The 22,347-nt window shown below is 36.7% G+C and overlaps 1 protein-coding gene and 1 pseudogene across 2 annotated transcripts in view; both read left to right on the top strand.

Annotated features, from left to right (window-relative positions):
* The window catches only part of GPHN (gephyrin), a 625,620-nt gene that overhangs the window by 186,372 nt on the left and 416,901 nt on the right, over nucleotides 1-22,347 (top strand). The window lies entirely within an intron of this gene.
* Nucleotides 15,959-18,609, top strand: LOC125908704 (phospholipid hydroperoxide glutathione peroxidase-like; annotated as a pseudogene).

Raw genomic sequence — 22,347 nt, 5'->3', positions numbered from 1 at the left:
TTTTTCTCTTGTCCAAATACAATCCTATACTTCCTTCCATAGCCTCTCTTTCTCTTCCTGATGTCTCTCCACAGAGGGGGATCCCTCCCCTCCATGCCTACCCTATCTGTTTCATCTCTCCCGATTCACAATTACACACCTATGGCCTGCCAGGTTGTCCCTCTGGGCCCCTGGAGATGTTTCTATCACTCTGTAGTCTGGATTCTTGGAATTGTAAATCTTCTGGCCTCAATACTGCTATGTTTGAAGAATGATGGAACTTCGGGTCCCCCTACTTCTCTTCCCTGTTGACTCTTCCCTATGTTTTCCTTTGCTTTTGTTCTCCACATCATTTGTTTATTTCTCAACTAATTTGTATAGGAAGATATTATATAATGCCTCATTGTATCAGTAAAGTTCATGTTGTGGCCCTATTGTCTGAACGTCTTCCTACAGATTTAGATTAATGAAAGATTAGCAGGATTTTGTAAACAACTATTCTTTAAAATATAAAAGAAAATAACAATAAAAACAGGAGTGAAAGCACTTGAGGGGAGGAACTTCATCAGTTACATTCAGTTTGTTTCTTCATTGCTTGTCAGTCTCTCATACTTAGTAATTTTCTTAAATAAGAATACCTAATTTAAAATTTTGGCTTTCCCACTTACATGTCATCAGAAAGTATAAAGTATTTTAAAGAGAGTGTATCTCCTTTTCAACAGAGCCTTCATTTAGGAGAGAGTATTTGAGTATCAATATCCAGAGATAAGCTGCATTACAGGGGCACCCTTGTGGCTATAAAAAAAGAATATGAATTGTTTGGGGAACAATGAATGTTCAGAGCATTATGTGTATAAAGGAAAGTAATGGGAAGCTATGTTGGAGGAAGAGACTTGAATGACAAAGGGAAGGAAAGTTTGAGCAAGAAATGCATGTTTACAGTATTCATTATAAGGATCATTAACTGACAGTAGTGTGCATGCTCCCGGACTGGTTCTGGGAGCACATGGAGATTATGAATGCTATTGTACATACTTTACATACTACTCCCATAAGTCATCATTGGTTCTAAGTTATTCAAATTTCAAAAGTTCATTGATATTTTTATATTAAGCTGTTGAAATACTAGAATTGCTTCTACAAATGCCATATAGTTTCTAGTTATCAATCGTATAGTATCTTGCTCCTCTTTGTTTATAATTCCCAGAATGTGTTCAGGGATTTGGAATCTTAGAAGTCTATTTTCCAAAATACTTTCTGTGTCATATGAGTTATGTTAAAGTGAATCTAATCTTAGTCTGTGCATCATCACCTTTCAGAAGCTGCAAGTTAACCAGGTCGTGATATATCTTTTTTACACATATATGGATATAAAAATAGCACTACATGTATAAAATTTCTTTTTTATGAGCTTGAGAAATATTATTTCTCTCTGTATTTTATACTCACATTATTTAAACTCCCTGCGTTGTATTTTCTCCCTTTGTTTTATGCTGCTTTTATTTTCTGTAGCCAATTTAATCAGATCTGATGCCTTGCCCACAAGTAGAATATCTGTTAAGGGAATGAATAGGGGGTGCCTGGGTAGCTCAGTTGGTTATGTGTGTGACTCTTGATTTCAGCTCAGGTCATGATCTCAAGGTTCCTGGGATCAAGCCCTGCCTTGGGCTCTGAGCTGATAGTGTGGAGCCTGCTAGAGATTCTATTCTCTCTCCCTCTATTTCTGCCCCTCCTCTGCTGGCATTCGTGCTCTCTCTCTCTCGCTCTCTCTCTCTCAAAATAAATAAGCATTAATTTTTTTTTTTAAAGGGAATGAATGAGTTCTGGTGGAGTAGTATCTGGTAAAATAATTGACATAAAAAAAGCAGTATAGCACAACAGTTAAGAGCTTGATAACTTGGATTGAAATAGTGTGCTTTTCACTTAGCATTGCTTTTTTAACCCCTGAGCCTCAGTTTCCATACCTTCAAAATTGGGTACTAATCTCCACTATATAGGATTATTGTGAGGACAAAATGAGATAATAAGTAAAAGCTCTTAGAATAGATTTTGCTAAGTGGAAAGTGTTGAATAGATGCTATCTCTCAATCATTACTTTTTTTTTTTTTTTTAATTTTTATTTTTTTTATTTTTTGATATATGAAATTTACTGTCAAATTGGTTTCCATACAACACCCAGTGCTCATCCCAAAAGGTGCCCTCCTCAATACCCATCACCCACCCTGCCCTCCCTCCCACCCCCCATCAACCCTCAATTTGTTCTCAGTTTTTAACAGTCTCTTATGCTTTGGCTCTCTCCCACTCTAACCTCTTTTTTTTTTTTTTTTCCTTCCCCTCCCCCATGGGTTTCTGTTATGTTTCTCAGGATCCACATAAGAGTGAAACCATATGGTATCTGTCTTTCTCTGTATGGCTTATTTCACTTAGCATCACACTCTCCAGTTCCATCCATGTTGCTACAAAAGGCCATATTTCATTTTTTCTCATTGCCACGTAGTATTCCATTGTGTATATAAACCACAATTTCTTTATCCATTCATCAGTTGATGGACATTTAGGCTCTTTCCATAATTTGGCTATTGTTGAGAGTGCCGCTATAAACATTGGGGTACAGGTGCCCCTATGCATCAGTACTCCTGTATCCCTTGGATAAATTCCTAGCAGTGCTATTGCTGGGTCATAGGGTAGGTCTATTTTTAATTTTCTGAGGAACCTCCACACTGCTTTCCAGAGCGGCTGCACCAATTTGCATTCCCACCAACAGTGCAAGAGGGTTCCTGTTTCTCCACATCCTCTCCAGCATCTATAGTCTCCTGATTTCTTCATTTTGGCCACTCTGACTGGCGTGAGGTGATATCTGAGTGTGGTTTTGATTTGTATTTCCCTGATAAGGAGCGACGTTGAACATCTTTTCATGTGCCTGTTGGCCATCCGGATGTCTTCTTTAGAGAAGTGTCTATTCATGTTTTCTGCCCATTTCTTCACTGGGTTATTTGTTTTTCGGGTGTGGAGTTTGATGAGCTCTTTATAGATTTTGGATACTAGCCCTTTGTCCGATGTGTCATTTGCAAATATCTTTTCCCATTCCGTTGGTTGCCTTTTAGTTTTGTTGGTTGTTTCCTTTGCTGTGCAGAAGCTTTTTATCTTCATAAGGTCCCAGTAATTCACTTTTGCTTTTAATTCCCTTGCCTTTGGGGATGTGCCGAGTAAGAGATTGCTACGGCTGAGGTCAGAGAGGTCTTTTCCTGCTTTCTCCTCTAAGGTTTTGATGGTTTCCTGTCTCACATTCAGGTCCTTTATCCATTTTGAGTTTATTTTTGTGAATGGTGTGAGAAAGTGGTCCAGTTTCAACCTTCTGCATGTTGCTGTCCAGTTCTCCCAGCACCATTTGTTAAAGAGACTGTCTTTTTTCCATTGGATGTTCTTTCCTGCTTTGTCAAAGATGAGTTGGCCATACGTTTGTGGGTCTAGTTCTGGGGTTTCTATTCTATTCCATTGGTCTATGTGTCTGTTTTTATGCCAATACCATGCTGACTTGATGATGACAGCTTTGTAGTAGAGGCTAAAGTCTGGGATTGTGATGCCTCCTGCTTTGGTCTTCTTCTTCAAAATTACTTTGGCTATTCGGGGCCTTTTGTGGTTCCATATGAATTTTAGGATTGCTTGTTCTAGTTTCGAGAAGAATGCTGGTGCAATTTTGATTGGGATTGCATTGAATGTGTAGATAGCTTTGGGTAGTATTGACATTTTGACAATATTTATTCTTCCAATCCATGAGCAGGGAATGTCTTTCCATTTCTTTATATCTTCTTCAATTACCTGCATAAGCTTTCTATAGTTTTCAGCATACAGATCTTTTACATCTTTGGTTAGATTTATTCCTAGGTATTTTATGCTTCTTGGTGCAATTGTGAATGGGATCAGTTTCTTCATTTGTCTTTCTGTTGCTTCATTGTTAGTGTATAAGAATGCAACTGATTTCTGCACATTGATTTTGTATCCTGTAACTTTGCTGAATTCATGTATCAGTTCTAGCAGACTTTTGGTGGAGTCTATCGGATTTTCCATGTATAATATCATGTCATCTGCAAAAAGCGAAAGCTTGACTTCGTCTTTGCCAATTTTGATGCCTTTGATTTCCTTTTGTTGTCTGATTGCTGATGCTAGAACTTCCAGCACTATATTAAACAACAGCGGTGACAGTGGGCATCCCTGTCGTGTTCCTGATCTCAGGGAAAAAGCTCTCAGTTTTTCCCCGTTGAGGATGATGTTAGCTGTGGGCTTTTCATAAATGGCCTTTATGATCTTTAAGTATGTTCCTTCTATCCCGACTTTCTCAAGGGTTTTTATTAAGAAAGGGTGCTGGATTTTGTCAAAGGCCTTTTCTGCATCGATTGACAGGATCATATGGTTCTTCTCTTTTTTTTTGTTAATGTGATGTATCACGTTGATGGATTTGCGAATGTTGAACCAGCCCTGCATCCCAGGAATGAATCCCACTTGATCATGGTGAATAATTCTTTTTATATGCTGTTGAATTCGATTTGCTAGTATCTTATTAAGAATTTTTGCATCCATATTCATCAGGGATATTGGCCTGTAGTTCTCTTTTTTTACTGGGTCTCTGTCTGGTTTAGGAATCAAAGTAATACTGGCTTCATAGAATGAGTCTGGAAGTTTTCCTTCCCTTTCTATTTCTTGGAATAGCTTGAGAAGGATAGGTATTATCTCTGCTTTAAATGTCTGGTAGAACTCCCCTGGGAAGCCATCTGGTCCTGGACTCTTATTTGTTGGGAGATTTTTGATAACCGATTCAATTTCTTCGCTGGTTATGGGTCTGTTCAAGCTTTCTATTTCCTCCTGATTGAGTTTTGGAAGAGTGTGGGTGTTTAGAAATTTGTCCATTTCTTCCAGGTTGTCCAATTTGCTGGCATATAATTTTTCATAGTATTCCCTGATAATTGTTTGTATCTCTGAGGGATTGGTTGTAATCATTCCATTTTCATTCATGATTTTATCTATTTGGGTCATCTCCCTTTTCTTTTTGAGAAGCCTGGCTAGAGGTTTGTCAATTTTGTTTATTTTTTCAAAAAACCAACTCTTGGTTTCGTTGATCTGCTCTACAGTTTTTTTAGATTCTATATTGTTTATTTCTGCTCTGATCTTTATTATTTCTCTTCTTCTGCTGGGTTTAGGCTGCCTTTGCTGTTCTGCTTCTATTTCCTTTAGGTGTGCTGTTAGATTTTGTATTTGGGATTTTTCTTGTTTCTTGAGATAGGCCTGGATTGCAATGTATTTTCCTCTCAGGACTGCCTTCGCTGCATCCCAAAGCGTTTGGATTGTTGTATTTTCATTTTCGTTTGTTTCCATGTATTTTTTAATTTCTTCTCTAATTGCCTGGTTGACCCACTCATTCGTTAGTAGGGTGTTCTTTAACCTCCATGCTTTTGGAGGTTTTCCAGACTTTTTCCTGTGGTTGATTTCAAGCTTCATAGCATTGTGGTCTGAAAGTATGCATGGTATAATTTCAATTCTTGTAAACTTATGAAGGGCTGTTTTGTGACCCAGTATCTGATCTATCTTGGAGAATGTTCCATGTGCACTCGAGAAGAAAGTATATTCTGTTGCTTTGGGATGCAGAGTTCTAAATATATCTGTCAAGTCCATCTGATCCAATGTATCATTCAGGGCCCTTGTTTCTTTATTGACTGTGTGTCTAGATGATCTATCCATTTCTGTAAGTGGGGTGTTAAAGTCCCCTGCAATGACCACATTCTTATCAATAAGGTTGCTTATGTTTATGAGTAATTGTTTTATATATCTGGGGGCTCGGGTATTTGGCGCATAGACATTTATAATAGTTAGCTCTTCCTGGTGGATAGACCCTGTGATTATTATATAATGCCCTTCTTCATCTCTTGTTACAGCCTTTAATTTAAAGTCTAGTTTGTCTGATATAAGTATGGCTACTCCAGCTTTCTTTTGGCTTCCAGGAGCATGATAAATAGTTCTCCATCCCCTCACTCTCAATCTAAAGGTGTCCTCCGATCTAAAATGAGTCTCTTGTAGACAGCAAATAGATGGGTCTTGTTTTTTTATCCATTCTGATACCCTATGTCTTTTAGTTGGCGCATTTAATCCATTTACATTCAGTGTTATTATAGAAAGATATGGGTTTAGAGTCATTGTGATGTCTGTATGTTTTATGCTTGTAGTGATGTCTCTGGTACTTTGTCTCACAGGATCCCCCTTAGGATCTCTTGTAGGGCTGGTTTCGTGGTGACAAATTCCTTCAGTTTTTGTTTGTTTGGGAAGACCTTTATCTCTCCTTCTATTCTAAATGACAGACTTGCTGGATAAAGGATTCTCGGCTGCATATTTTTTCTGTGTAGCACACTGTAGATATTGTGCCAAGCCTTTCTGGCCTGCCAAGTTTCAAAGGAGAGATCAGTCACGAGTCTTATAGGTCTCCCTTTATAAGTGAGGGCACGTTTATCCCTTGCTGCTTTCAGAATTTTCTCTTTATCCTTGTATTTTGCCAGTTTCACTATGATATGTGGTGCAGAAGATCGATTCAAGTTACGTCTGAAGGGAGTTCTCTGTGCCTCTTGGATTTCAATGCCTTTTTCCTTCCCCAGTTCAGGGAAGTTCTCAGCTATAATTTGTTCAAGTACCCCTTCAGCACCTTTCCCTCTCTCTTCCTCCTCTGGGATACCAATTATGCGTATATTATTTTTTTTTAGTGTATCACTTAGTTCTCTAATTTTCCCCTCATACTCCTGGATTTTTTTATCTCTCTTTCTTTCAGCTTCCTCTTTCTCCATAACTTTATCTTCTAGTTCACCTATTCTCTCCTCTGCCTCTTCAAGCCGAGCCATCGTGGATTCCATTTTGTTTTGCATTTCGTTTAAAGCGTTTTTCAACTCCTCGTGACTGTTCCTTAGTCCCTCTATCTTTGTGGCAAGAGATTCTCTGCTGTCCTGTATACTGTTTTCAAGCCCAGCAATTAATTTTATGACTATTATTCTAAATTCACTTTCTGTTATATTATTTAAATCCTTTTTGATCAGTTCATTAGCTGTTGTTATTTCCTGGAGATTCTTCTGAGGGGAATTCTTCCGTTTGGTCATTTTGGAGAATCCCTTGCGTGGTGAGGACCTGCAGTGCACTTCCCCTGTGCTGTGGTGTATAACTGGAGTTAGTGGGCGGGGCCGCAGTCTGACCTGATGTCTGCCCCCAGCCCACTGCTGGGGCCACAGTCAGACTGGTGTGTGCCTTCTCTTCCCCTCTCCTAGGGGCGGGATTCACTGTGGGGTGGCGTGTCCCGTCTGGGCTACTTGCACACTGCCAGGCTTGTGTTGCTGGGGATCTGGCGTATTAGCTGGGGTGGGTAGGCAGGGTGCACGGGGGGTGGAGGGGCAGGCTTAGCTCGCTTCTCCTTAGGTGATCCACTCCAGGAGGAGCACTGTGGCAGCGGGAGGGAGTCAGATCCGCTGCCGGAGGTTTGGCTCCGCAGAAGCACAGAGTTGGGTGTTTGCGCGGAGCGAGCAAGTTCCCTGGCAGGAACTGGTTCCCTTTGGGATTTTGGCTGGGGGATGGGCGGGGGAGATGGCGCTGGCGCCTTTGTTCCCCGCCAAGCTGAGCTCTGCCATCCGGGGGCTCAGCAGCTCTTCCTCCCTTTGTCCTCCAGCCTTCCCGCTTTCCGAGCAGAGCTGTTAACTTATGACCTCCCAGACGCTAAGTCGCGCTTGCTGTCGGAACACAGTCTGTCCGGCCCCTCCGCTTTTGCCAGCCAGACTCGGGGGCTCTGCTTGGCCGGCGAGCCGCCCCTCCGCCCCGGCTTCCTCCCGCCAGTCCGTGGAGCGCGCACCGCCTCGCCGCCCTTCCTACCCTCTTCCGTGGGCCTCTAGTCTGCGCTTGACTCCGGAGACTCCCTTCTGCTAATCCTCTGGCGGTTTTCTGGGTTCTTTAGGCAGGTGTAGGTGGAATCTAAGTGATCGGCAGGACGCGTTGTGAGCCCCGCGTCCTCCTACGCCGCCATCTTCCGGAACCACCCAATCATTACTTTTTTAACTTGAGTTACTTATGTTATCTGAGAAAGCAATAAAGATAATTTACTAGAATAGTTCTCAAACTTTATTGGGCAAATTTTATTGTACAAATGGTAAGAATTTATTAAATTGTATATTACTAGGTCATAGGTGAGAGATTCTGATTTATGAGAATAGGGGTAACCCCCCAAAATTTGCAATTTTAGGAAGCATCAAAGGTAAGCCTGTTATAGGATATGTTTTCAGAAATTTTCCTTGAATTTCAGAAAATGTTAACAGTTTCACTACTGTGGTAAAAAAATCAATGTATTGGATATTGCTACTCGCCATGTAAGCCATACAATTTTAGAAACAAATGTGGCATTTCTAAATTTTTTTTAATGTTTATTTACTTTTGAGAGAGAGAGAGAACATGTGAGTGGGTAAGGGGCAGAGAGAGAGGGAGACACAGAATCAGAAGCAGGCTCTAGGCTCTTATCTGTCAGCATAGAGCCTGACTCAGGGCTTGAACCCACAGACCGTGAGATCATGACCTGAGCTGAAGTCGAATGCTTAACCAGCTGAGCCACCCAGGTGCCCCACTGCAGGTTTTTTAAGAGAAATTATTTCATTTTATAATATTCAGCATAGAATCACAGGATGGTTATGCAGTTCATACATGGCACTTAATAGATCAGTAAAGTCCTTCTGATAACTAAGTATCAAAATTGCTACTTTACTTTAATATTTATAATGTACCATGTTCATAAATCTGGTGCTTCGCATCGCAATTACTGTTATTGTAATCAGCTCTAAATCAGCTCTTTCAACTGAAAGACATACAAGTAACAGCTACTGCTAATAAGTCCTTTTAAAATTAGAAAGTGTAAATTATCAAGTAGTGCCACAAATTAAACACTTCTTTGGAAGACACATCAAATATGCCTTGTTATTCACTGTTAAATTAATAAAAAGACACTATTCTTAAACATGTACTACAGTGCTTTCTTTTTAGCTTTATGCCAGAAAAAATTTGGAATAATTAACACTCCCAAGCTCTCAGGAGGCTATCTGTCAGTAGAAGTGTAACAGCAGAAGTAAAAGAATTTTGAAATTCATAAAAGGCAGAGCTTAATTAAATTCACAACAAATTCTAATTAGAAGATGGTAGTGTTGTAAAGTTGAGTTCCGGTGAATACTTAGTATATTTTTTACTATTAGTGATGAGTAAATCAACCCAGTAATGAATCCCTTTTTATATTTTCCTACACCTAATTGCACTTGCTAGACAATCTTTTTTCAAAGATACTATGAAATCTCTTAATTTTTATTGGTTGGTAAATGAACAAAGTGCTAGTTGACAATATGATGATTTTGTGTTATAACTAGTTTGCATTTATAAAGTGTATTTCTCTTACGAGTGAGGTCGGATATTTCATAAAAGGTTTTATCAGAAAATCCCTATGAACAAAACAGAAATTCATATACTTAAGAGAAAAATCCTTACTTGCTCACAAACCACTAGAAACAATATATTGATCCATCTTTAAAAATATGTACAAATATCTGATTTATGTGTAGAAAGTTGCAGTTTTAAAAACCAAAAAAAGTTGAATAAATTATATAATATAAAAATTATGAAAATATTCTGTAATGTAATTTATGGTGGCAGAAATCTGAAAGTAATTGCCTAGGGGAGAGGAAGTTTACTGAAAAAGGGTCATGTTGAAACTTTCTGGGGTGATGAGAATATCCTGTATCTTGTTTGGATGGCAGTGTCATAAGTATATAAAATTGTCAAAACTTATCAAACACAACACCCAAGGTCTTTGCATTTTATTGTATGCTAACCTCATATGAGCATTTGAGTAGGGGTATAATATGATTAAATTTGCATTTAAAATCAATTTAGCAATGTTGAAGAAAATGGAATGTATGGAAAATAAAAGTTATGTCTTCTGTAGGCCCTAATAGTTAATGGTTTCTCAGAAAGAAAAGTGGCAATTATCTTTGTTTTGTTTTTGTTTTGTTTTTGTATAGAACAAGAGAGTCTTAGGAAATTTTTTTCTTATCTGCTGTAATCCTGGTGTGATCTCCCACCAAGATTGTAAAAGCATTGGAAGCCTTTTGAATTTTTTGTTGGGACTTTAATTCATGAAAGCCCACCAGCTAGCTGTCGCCAAGACTGTCATGTGCTATATCACTCCTGGTGAAGTTAATTTAAAAAAAAAAAACTTTATGTAATATTGATAAGCATATTGATTGCTGCAGCAAAGAAGGATGAACGCCAGAAGAACTGGGATGCTGTTTTAGAGGGACTTAATAGGGATTTATCATAGGAGTTAGGCTTGTGCCTAAATGTGGTTCCCTTGCACTCAGTCTCCTCAATGCAGAGTCTGCTCGGCTCCACCTGGATTTCTTCTATTCCAGCAACCTGGTTATTCTCTCAAGACTTTCAACTGGAGATGATCAGAAGCCCATCTCTCTGGGATCACCGTCCTTCACTGCCTGAGTTTCACTGTTTGAATACCATAGTTTTATATATTTTGCCTGAATTTTTTTAGTTGTTTTAGGCAGTACAGAAAATCCAGTCTCTGTTATGCCATCTTAGTCAGAAGTCAAAATTCTGGAATTGTTTTTAAAAGAAAATATTGGGGGAGGATAATGTGTGGGCAGACAAAAAAAAAAAAATGTTAGTATGCCAAGGCTTATTTGGAAGACATGAAAGGCCACAAAGCTTAAATGACAGAAGAAAAGTAATATTAAAATATTCACAAGTAGTTTTGTAAAACTAGTTTCAGGAATAGATTTTGATCTGTGGAAAGAGATGCATTTTAGCTAAGTTGTACTCAGTAATATTGATTAATATGCACTAAATAATTATTCCAAGGTTTAGAAAAAGTGCAGGGCTCAACAGGTGCACCCATCCATTAGTAATTGTGGTTACTTAATAATGAAAGTAAAATGTTATTTTTCTTTACATTTTTGTGGTTTTAAAATATAGCTAGTAAGTTGTTAGGACATAAAAATGTATTGTGTTGTTTAGAACTTCTTAATAAACAGAACTCTATTTCTTTTGACTTGGGAATGTCTTAAAAGATGATTGAGACACTAAGGGCATCCTGAACTGAGAAAGTTTGGGACTCTGTCATGTAGCCAATTTTTGTTTTTTTTTAATTGCTTCAAGTGTGATTTCGGTCATTTTTGATGGCATTTTCCTGGAGATCTTGTCTTTGGCAGTCAGTATAGATACGTTTTTGTTGGTAACTGATGTATAGAGTACTATGGAAGTACAGAGAATGAGAAGTATTATTTTCTGGGTGCTTACTGTGCTGTAGGCATTATTTTTTAATCTCATCTAACACTTGGCAACAATCCTGAGTTGAGTGTTATTCCCATTTAATAGGTAAGGAACCAAAGATCAAAGAAATTAATTATTTTGCTGAAGGCTACACATCTAAATGGGTGAAACTTGCATTTAAATCCAGTTCCAAAGCTTGTGCAGTTTTCATTGTGGAGGTCACATGATTTTCCTATTTATGGCAACCCTGTAATGAAGGCTTCTTGAAGTGATACTGAAGGTATTATTTTCAACTTAGGGAAGTTAATTAGATGGAGGATCAAGGGAACAAAAATTACTATGTGTTAGATTTGAGGATTGGAAGTAAACACTAAAGATTAGATTTTTATGTTAATTCTTAGTCCCTATTGTACATGCTGGCTTTTTTTGCATCATTTGATGGATTATTAGATTTTTTAGTATTTTCAGTAACCTTATTTCCATAGTAGACAATAGTGAGAATTGTTATAGTGTACACATAGTTATGTTTAGTCATCTACAGTTTATAGTCCATAGAAGTCTCATTATACAGAGTTAGTTTTTCACTGTGAATTTTTCATTTTGAATGTGTTCTTACCTTTGTGCTTCTAGAACATAAAGACATTTCTTGATCCAATAAAAGGCCTTTTATTATTTGTTATTCATTATCTCCTTCTGGAACTTTTACAGTATTTGGAATTATGTCAACCATTCTCCATATCTCTTTACCTCTGTTTTGAGTTTTCTATATTTTTGCCTCTTTTTGTTGCAGTCTGTGTCATTTCTTAAGACTTGTCTTCCAGTTTATAAATTCTCTTTTCAACTATGTCTAATCTCCTTCCATCTTCTTTTTCACCAAATCCTAAAATATTATTAGATGTTTTATTCATGGATGTCCTGGCTGGTTATTTTCAAATCTGCTTAGATAGATTTCTTATATTTAGTGCTTTCTGTAGGCACATTAAGTACATTAATGTTCTTTATCTCATAATTCTAATACAGTATTTTCAGGTCAGATTCTGTAGTTTGATTTTTCTACATATACTTCCTATGGTAGTTTTTTGTTTGTTTTGGAGACTTTTGAATGTGTGAATTCATCCCTTTGCAGGAAATGTGATTCTCCCATGCATGTGGAGGTAGTACCAACTCTGGAACTACCAGATTTTTGAGTGGTATGAATTTAGGCCATAAACCTACATAAGTGTTGGTTTGTGGTTATTAATTCTCAAAGGAGTCTTTTTTTCTCCTTTCATATCTTTCTATTCTACCTAGTTCCCAGGAGACAGGCATATATATCTGTAACCTCCCTGTTTGGGGTTTTGTTTATATTATGTTTATTTGTTTATTTTTCATAGTTTATGATTTACAGAGTCTTGAATGCGGATTTTAAATAATATGACTTCACATCCAGATTGAGCTCTAAATTCTGGGCCCTTAAAAATAGGACTCTTAATGACCAAACTGTAGGCCACACATCAGCAGATGCCACCAAGGTTCAGCAAATACTAGCCTTAGAATTCTTAACTATCTGGATTTCTGCCCCCTTTTTTCTTATAGTCTTTTATAAATTCTTTAGTTTTCAGTGAGCCCAGCCACTGAATAAATAAGCTTTTAAATAAGTTTTTAAAAACATATTTTACTCAACTTTATTAGATATGCTATACAAGGGGGGGGAGTTAACTAAATATCTTGGTCTGTCATTGTACATAAAGACAGCTCATTTGATTTTCTGTAATTTGTACTCATGGGAGTCTTCAGAAGCAAGTTACAAACTTTAGAACTCTTTCATGTGGATTTGCTGTTAACTTTACACAGAGGTGGAATTAGATAGAACTCTTTTCCCTGGCCATATATAGCCAAGTTACTCTTGATTTTCCAAGGAACATTTAAAATCACAAAATATGTATGAAAAGGTATACTGACATGGTAGTGGTGTTAGGAAACCAGTTGTTACCTATTTTATATTCATTCTTGAATTTTATCTCAAAACAGTAACATGAAATTAAAGTTAGAAATTGAAGCAATGTTAATTCAAAACTCTTTTCTGTTTTATTTTAAACTGTTAAACTAAAACAGATATTCTTCCTACCCCAAAATAGTTACATTAAGAACAGTCTGTTGTCAACAGAAGTCATTCTATTATAGTTATTCTGTTATAAAGGGTATCATTTCTATTTAAAATGCTAAGCTACAAATATTTAGCCTTTTGAGCCATCTGCTCTGCTAAATACCCATAAGTATTTTAGACTAAAATCTGAAAAATGGAAATACTTCAAAACCTTTACATTGTTGACTTTTGATTTTGTACAGCATGTCTTATTTTGAGTAGAAATAGAATGATGTAGAAAGTTTACTTGCAAAATATTCCATTATCCTCATTAAAAAAAATAGAGTTTTAAACTCTCGTATAGAAAGGACCCTCTATATCTGGATGAAATTATTTTGTTAAAAATATCTAATTCTTTAAATAAATATAAACAAAAACTCTACTCAGTATATTTATTCCAACAATAAATATATTTGGCTCCTTAAATTTAGAGTTCTGTTAGGTAAATTTATGTTTAAAATCATTACCTTGATTAAGAATCTTCTGTTAGAAATGTTTAGGAAAGTTTGCTCCCCACCTTGTAATGAAATTTTAATAATTGTCTTTATAACTCCAGGAAATTAATTAATGTCTTCAATTAGCCATTTTTATGAGTTACATGTTTTATTGAATACTTTATATTTCCTTTTTTTTTTAAGTTTATTTCTTATGAAAGAAGGAGAGTGCACAAAGGAGGGTCAGAGAAAGGAGAGGGAGAGAGAGAATCCCATGCTGGCTCTGCACTGTCAATGCATTGCCTCACGTGGGGCTCAATCTCAGGAACCATGAGATCATGACATGAGCTGCAATCAAAAGTCGGATGTTTAACTGAGTCACCTATGTGCCCCTATATTTCCTTTTTTAAAAAAAATTTTTTTTTAATATTTTTTTGAGAGAGAGAGAGAGAGAGAGAGAGAGAGAGACAATGTGAGCAGGGGAGGGGCAGAGAGAGAGGGAGACAGAATCTGAAGCAGGCTCCAGGCTCTGAGCTGTCAGCACAGAGCCCGACATGGGGCTCGAACTCACGAGCTGTGAGATCATGCCCTGACCCGAAGTCGGACGCTTAATCGACTGAGCCACCCGGGTGCCCCTATTTCCTTTTTAAATAACATTCTATTAAACTGTTAAACATGTGGAGAAAGCTTAGTCACCCTTACACTCCCTCCACCATCACTCATACAAAAACACTCAACTCCCATTCCCAGAGGACTGGAAACAGGGAAGAATGAAGCATTACAGCTGGACAAAACAGGAGTTGAAGAAAATTGCATGAGAAGTAACTATGAACTGATTTTAGAATGAATTTATAATTCAAATTCAAATATCACTTGTACAAAAAACCTTAAATATGTGAATTTTATTTATTGTAGGCCATGACTTCATGTGCTTCTGAGCACCTGACAGAAAGAAATGTAAATTCTCTGGTGAATATACTTTACTTTTAAATTAAAAGAAATACCACAAATTATTTCCCAATGAATCTGAAAAGCCCAATGAATATGAATATGAAAGGAAATAAGGTGCCATGAATGAGAATTAGCAGAAACATTAGACAGGTTTCTGCCATTTCATTGTGGTTTCTATTCCATTTGGACATGATTGAATATGCCACTGAATCTGTATAATACTTACTGCAGAAATTCATTGTGCGTGTGTGTGTGTGTATGCGTATGTTTATAATGTCCCAGTCCCTATTAGGATTCATTTCTGGAAGCAGTGGTAGTAAGAACCAAGAGCCATGGCCTGAGGTTGAAGAAATATGTGGTGGAGTTCAAGCCATGCTTGTATTCTTGGTTGGAAGTTTCCTTTCAGGACTTTGAAAATGCCATGCTACTCTCTTCTGTCCTACAAAGTTTCTAATAAAAATCAGCTGAGGAAATCGTATGTGAGTTCTCTCATATGTAACAAGTTGATTTTCTTTTGCTGCTTTTAAGATTTTCTTTATATCTTTAATTTTTTAAGTGTTTATTTTAATTCTAGTTAGTTAACATATAGTGTAGTATTAGTTTCAGGTGTAAAATATAGTGATTCAACATTTCTATATAATACCTGGTGCTCATCACAAAGGTACTCCTTAATCTCATCACCTATTTTACCCATCCCCCCACCCACCTTCCCTTTGGTAACCATCAGTTTGCTCTTTATAATTAAAAATTTATTTCTTAGTTTATCTCTCTCCCTGTTTTGCCCTTTGCTCATTTGTTTTGTTTCTTACGTTTTACATATGAGTGAGATCATATGGTATTTATCTTTCTCTGACTGACTTATTTTGCTTAGCATAATACTCTCTGGCTCCATCACATTGTTTCAAATGGCAAGAGTTCATTCTTTTTGATGGCCGAGTAATATTTCATTGTATGGATATGCTACATCTTCTTTGTCCATTCATCAGTCAATGGACACTTGGGCTAGTTCCATAATTTGACTATTATAGATCATGCTGCTATAAAGATCAGGCTACACATATCCCTTTGAATCAATATTTTTGTATCCTTTGGGGAAATACCTAGTAGTGTGATTGCTAGATCATAGGGTAGTTCTATTTTTAACTTTTTGAAGAACCTTCATACTGTTACTACAGTGGCTGCACCAGTTTGCATTCCCACCAACAATGCAAGAGGGTTCCTCTTTCTCTATATCCTTGCCAACACCTGTTGTTTCTTGTGTTATGACTTTAGCCATTCTGACAGGTATGAGGTGGTACTTCATTGTAGTTTTGATTTGCATTTCCCTGATGATGAGTGATGTCAAGCATCTTTTCATGTGTCTGTTGGCCATTGATATATCTTCTTTGGAATAATATCTATTCATGTCTTCTGACCATGTTTTAATTGGATTATTAGTTTTTTGGATGTTGAATTTTGTAAGTCCTTTATATATTTTGGATACTAACCCTTTATCTGATATGCAGATTGCAAATATCTTCTCCCATTCCGTAGGTTGCCTTTTAGTTTTGTTGATTGTTTCCTCCACTGTACAGAAGCTTTGTATTTTAATGAAGTTCCAATAGTTTATTTTTGCTTTTGTTTCCCTTGCCTCAGGGGATATATCTACAAAGAAGTTGCTATAGCCGACATAACCAAAGAGGATATTGCCTGTGTTCTTTTCTAGGATTTTTATGGTTTCAAGTCTCACATTTAGGTCTTTAATCCATTTTGAGTTTATATTTGTGTATGGTGTAAGAAAGTGGTCCAGTTTCATTCTTTCTTCATTTGTGTTGCTCTCCAGTTTAGCCAACACGATTTGTTGAGACTGTCTTTTTCTCATTGGATATTCCTTCCTGCTTTGTCAAAGATTAATTGACCATATAGATGTGGGTTCATTTATAAGTTTTCTATGTTGTTTAATTGATCTGTGTGTCTGTTTTTGTGCCAATACCATACCAGTCCCTAAGAGGCTACATTAATCATGTTTTTTTCCTAAATCAGTATTTTAGATGTAGAATTGATAAAGCAGATATTGAACTTGAAATTAACTATCATTAGCTATAGATTTAAAGAGTATTTTAGATTTGTCACATGTAATGTATTACTGATGTTTTGAATTGTAATATGCTAAAATTTAAGTGAAATGATGAGTTTGGAATTGGTGACTTTGGCTAAGAACATTCGTCATGGCCTGCAATAGTTACCACCATTTCCAAGGGCCATTTTCCTTAGTATCACTTCTCCACTATACTTTATGGTATCTACTACTCAGAATGTAGCCCCCCATATTTCTGACTTAAGGAATTTCTTAATATAAGGACACTTCTGTTTCATAGAACAAGATATGGATATTCTAACTTCTATTTTGTAAGGGAAAACTTGTGATAAATGTAGACAATATGATGAGTTATTGAGAGATCTCACCTCTTTTATTCTTGAAATAAGCATATGTAAAGCTCTTCCTGTTCACAGGCGTATTTCTAGGTTTTGGAGTAGGAAAAAATTGTTCCTGATCTTAAAAAACTTTATGTGGAAAGGTATAAAGCCATGATAATAAAATGGATCAAATAAAATAAATGCCAAAATATAAACAAGACAAGATATTATACATCCACATTTAACTGATGTCCCCTTAATCAATTCACTAGCTTAACCTGTCTTCTCAATTGCTTATGTAAAACACACTGACAGATGTTCAAAATACAGTAGACCCTTGAACAACATGGGAGTTAGGAGCACTGACCCATTCGATTGAAAATCTGCATGCAACTTTTGACTCATCCTACATTTGCTAATAGACTACTGTTAACCAGAAGCCGTAATGATAACATAGTTGATTAACATGTATTTTCTATGTTATATGTATTATATGCTATATTCTTACAACAAAGTAAGCTACAGAAATGAAAATCTTACTAAGAAAATCATAAGGAAGGAAGCCAGAGCTGCTATGTGGGACTCTAGCTATCACCAGCCAATACCATATGCACATCCTGGGAAGTCTGGCACTATGCTCATTCCATGCATGAGTTGTCAGCCAAGGACATCAAGGGGAGCATAATTAAACTGAACAAGCACCGGGACTTCATGTGTATCATCACCTTTGTGGCCTCACAATGAGTCAAAACAGATATAAATTATACTCAGCTGGTTGCCCTGCACACCCTATAGTCTAAGTGATGTTTATAGATCTTGGTCTTCTCTTGCAAGTAGTTCAGGAGGCAAAAACCAGGTAGTACTGTAGAGACCATCAATTTGCTGCTGGGTATAACATCACACTTCGTATGTACAACATGTATGTGAATGGAGACAATGACCACCTGCTAGAAGTGTGTGAAAGTACAGCCCAAGGGGAGAAGAATCCTAGAACATGTCACCAAGTGGAACTTCAAGTTCTCTTGATAAGAACAGCTGTGTTGTTAAGTGGTATGGTCTCATGGAAGAGCCTCTGGTAATAGAGAAGGACTTGCCCTCCCACTTCTTGCTCTACAAGTGTGCACCCCCCACCAAAGCGCACCAACACCACCTGGAGTGTTCCACCTGGCAACCATGAGGGTTTGCCTGAAAACTAGCCTGAGCTTCCTGCTGGAGGAAGGTCACTTACCCTGCCTGGCGGCTTAGTGCCCCCCTCACCCCTAGGTCTCTTGTGGGAATACACAAGACAAATAGGGAAATGCAAATTCCCAATACAAATAAGAAATTAGGAAGAGAAAATACGTTTACAATAATGTAAGTAAAAAGTTGTTATTTAAGTGGATCCACATAGTTTAAACCCATGTTGTTCAAGGATCAACTGTATACTAAACATTTGCCATTAGAGTGCTAGGCTACTCTCTAGAATAATTCCCAGCAGTTGACATTTATACTTCTAAGAATCAGTTGTATTTATCCAAAACCATTTTATGCCAGTAGATCTTTTCATTGTAATTGCTGAGTTAAATGTTAAAAGTTTTTAAATAAGTGAAAAATTTATTTCTGTTTCTATAAACTTGGGGAAGATTATAAAGTTGAGTTACTAAATATTGTTTTTAAATTAGATATGGTTAGATTATATATGAGGTAAAATCAGAAATCTATTCTAATGATTGTTTCAAAAGAACTTATAATTACTTAGTCTAGGTGTGGCTAATGAAAGAAACCTTGTGCTACCTCCAATCAGAAGGCCCATACTCAGGGCAGATCCTAGTTCCATATCAAAATATTGGTCAATAGATAATCATTTATATGTTTTAAGGTAAAATAAACCATGTAATTTATTGTTTTTATGATTCCTCACCTTAACTAATTTTATTGGTTAGTCAACTAGCACACCCATGTTGAAATAGCTTTCATAGTCAATGAAACAAATAATGAATTCTGTATTTTCTAATGACTTTTGCTTCATTGTTGTATGAAGGATCATCAGAAAAGAGTTTGACTATTAAAGAAGTGTGAGACTTTTCTTTACCAGTCCTGTCATTTTTCTTTTCTTCCCCTTAGTTTATGTCTGCTTAGTCCATATGCCTTTCTATTCACTGAATGCTAGTACTTTTTGTGGCCAGTTTGGCAATTACTTCCTATAATAATAGTAATCATTAACATATACATATAACAAGAACATCTACTTTGTTCATTTTGTTATAGACAATTTATGGCAAGTTAAAAAATATGCCCAGTATTATCTCTTAAATTTGATATCTAGTCTACATTTTATCTAACAAGATAACAAAAGCATCATGTTCAAGTAGAATACTGGAATAAAAGCCAAGAGATATGATTTCTGTGCCTCTATGCAGTGTTATCTGGGATAATCTTGGACAAGGCACTTATATTTTTTATTTTAAAATGGAGAATTAAACTAAATTACTTCAGAAATCTTTTTTTTATAAAGCTTAAATAAAATAACCCAAACAAATCCAATATACTTTTTATAGATTATGAGATTTTTCAGAAGGGATTTCTTGGTTGGGTTTCACTTTTTTGACACTATTGTGATACTAAAATCAGACATAATAGCTGTTTTCTGAATCTGCAAATATAAAAAGGACTAACACAAAGGTGATGGCTATAGTTTCATTGGTCCAGAAGGAAGGAAATTAATTTGGGAGGAGTAGAGAAGTGCTTTTTATTTCTCTTTTTTTTCATTGTTTTCATTTTTTTCTTTCTTTTTTTTTTTTTTAAACAGAGGTAACAAAGGGGCATTAGGGTGGCTCAGTCGGTTAGGTATCCTAATTGACTTCCACTCAGGTCATGATCTTGTGGTTCAGGAGTTTGAACCCCACCTTGGGCTCTGTGCAGATTGGAGCCTGGAACCTGCTTCAGATTCTGTGTCTCCCTCTCTCTCTGCCCCTTCCCTGCTTGTGCTCTGTCTCTCTTTCAAAAATATATAAGCATTAAAAAAAATTAACAGAGGTAACACATTGGCTTATAATAAAGTCAGTGTACACTTTTTTTGATAGGAACAAAATAAAGTTTAACATGTCTCAGTAAAATTCTAAAAGTCATTGACCTTTTTATATTTTATCTATGTGGAAAATCTGATGATTAAGTCCACAATTTAATGAATTTGAGGTAGACTGAACATGTTCTAAGACTTCATCATTTTGATCCTTCTGTATTACTTCCCCATGTTACTATTACTCCTAATTGTGCAACATAGCTTTGGCTAGATTCCAGCAAGCCAGGCGAGCTGAAACAGTTGTCCTAAAAATAAAATTTTTGTGGTTGTGGCGAGTCATTTGTCTGATTTTCTAATTTGGTTGAATTTGGATCATAATTCATTATGTGTTACTTTGATATCAATGTCAGATAAATAGCAGAAGAACAGTAGATAATATTGAAAATTTTGTGGCACTCACATTTTGGTCATGAACTTCTGAAGGCTCCTAAAAGAAGCATTGTCCTATAGTAGATTTGTCTTATAACACCTATCCTTTCATTTTTTTTTTTCATACTAGAAATGCACTCTGGTTAGAGGAGAGATTAGGGCACCTTCTGCCTTTTGCAAACATGTGGGTGTTTATGAATCACAATTTGAGAACTAGAGGTCTATAGTAGTGTTTTTGTAAGTATGCTCTTGTACTGTCTGCATCAAAATCACCTAGAAAGCTTGTTTAAAATGGGTATTTCTGGCCTTCATCTAAAGCCTTTTGAATCAGAATCTCCAGGAATGAGATTCAGGAAATCTAGATTTTAACAAGCTCTCATGTGGCTCATATGCCCACTTAATGTAGAGTATCTTGCCTTAAGTATATTTTGTATCTTGAAATATTATCTAATGATTATAGTATATGCATATACAGTTGACAGGTGTTTGAATTGTGTGGGTTCGTTTCTTTTTTGATTAAATTAAATTTAACTTAATATATTTTTTAAAGTTTATTTATTTTGAGAGAGAGAGAGAATGAGTTGGGGAGAGGGGCAGAGAGGAGGAGAGAGAGAGAGAGAGAGAGAATCCTAAACAGGTTCCATGCTCAGCATGCAGCCTGATGCGGGCCTTGATCCCATGACCCTAGGACCATGACCTGAGTTGAAATCAAGAGTCAGACACTCAACCGACTGAACCACCCAGGTGTCCCTGTGCAGGTTCCCTCATATTTAGCTTTTTTTCAGTGAATATTTGGAAATATTTTGGATATTTGTGACAATTTAGAAAAAGTTACAAACTGTGTAGCTTAGAAATATTGAAAATTTTAAAGAAAGTTGGGTGTGGGGCGCCTGGGTGGTTCAGTCAGTTAAGCATCCAACTTTAGCTCAGGTCATGATCTCATGGTCCGTGAGTTTGAGCCCTGCATCGGTATCTGTGCTGGCAGCTCAGAGCCTGGAGCCTGCTTTGGATTCTGTGTCTCCCACTCTCTCTGCCCCTTCCCCACTCACGCTCTGTCTCTCTCACTCTCAAGATGAATAAATGTTAAAAATAAAAAAAGAAAAACATGTTTCACAAGTATGTAAAATATATAGACAATAGTTTCTTTTATAATATACTACCGTAAGTATACACAAATCTATTATTAACTTTTTATTAAAACTTATCAATACTTATACACACACTTACAGACTGTACATGGCAATATTTGTAGTTGAGAGAAATATAGACAAACGTAAAGTTGCAGTATTAAATAAATCATAATTGCACATAACCACTACATACTGTAGTACTGTAATAGTTTCATCACCACCTTATTGCTATGGCGGTGACCTCAAGTATTGTGAGTTTCCGCTTAAAGTACCATGTGATGCTAACCATCTAGAGAGCTTACCCAATGAAAGGCTTATCACACTAAAAAGTGGTCTCTTGTAGTACTCACATATTTTTATTTTTTATTTTTATATGTAGAGAGAAAGAGTGTCAGCAGGGGAGGGGGGGTTGGGTAGAGAGAAAGAGAGAGAGAAGCCCCAAGCAGGCTCCATGCTCAGCGTCAAGGTAATGGGATAACAGGAGAAGCAGCTTCTTCCAACCAAAAGGCATCAGACAAGTTCCCAGGTGCCATTAAGAAAATCATTTGAGGAGAAAGCATATTTGCCTGA

Source organism: Panthera uncia (assembly GCF_023721935.1).
Source record: "Panthera uncia isolate 11264 chromosome B3 unlocalized genomic scaffold, Puncia_PCG_1.0 HiC_scaffold_1, whole genome shotgun sequence".
Classification (NCBI taxonomy): Eukaryota; Metazoa; Chordata; class Mammalia; order Carnivora; family Felidae; genus Panthera; species Panthera uncia.
This window is presented reverse-complemented; position numbering and strand designations above follow the sequence as displayed.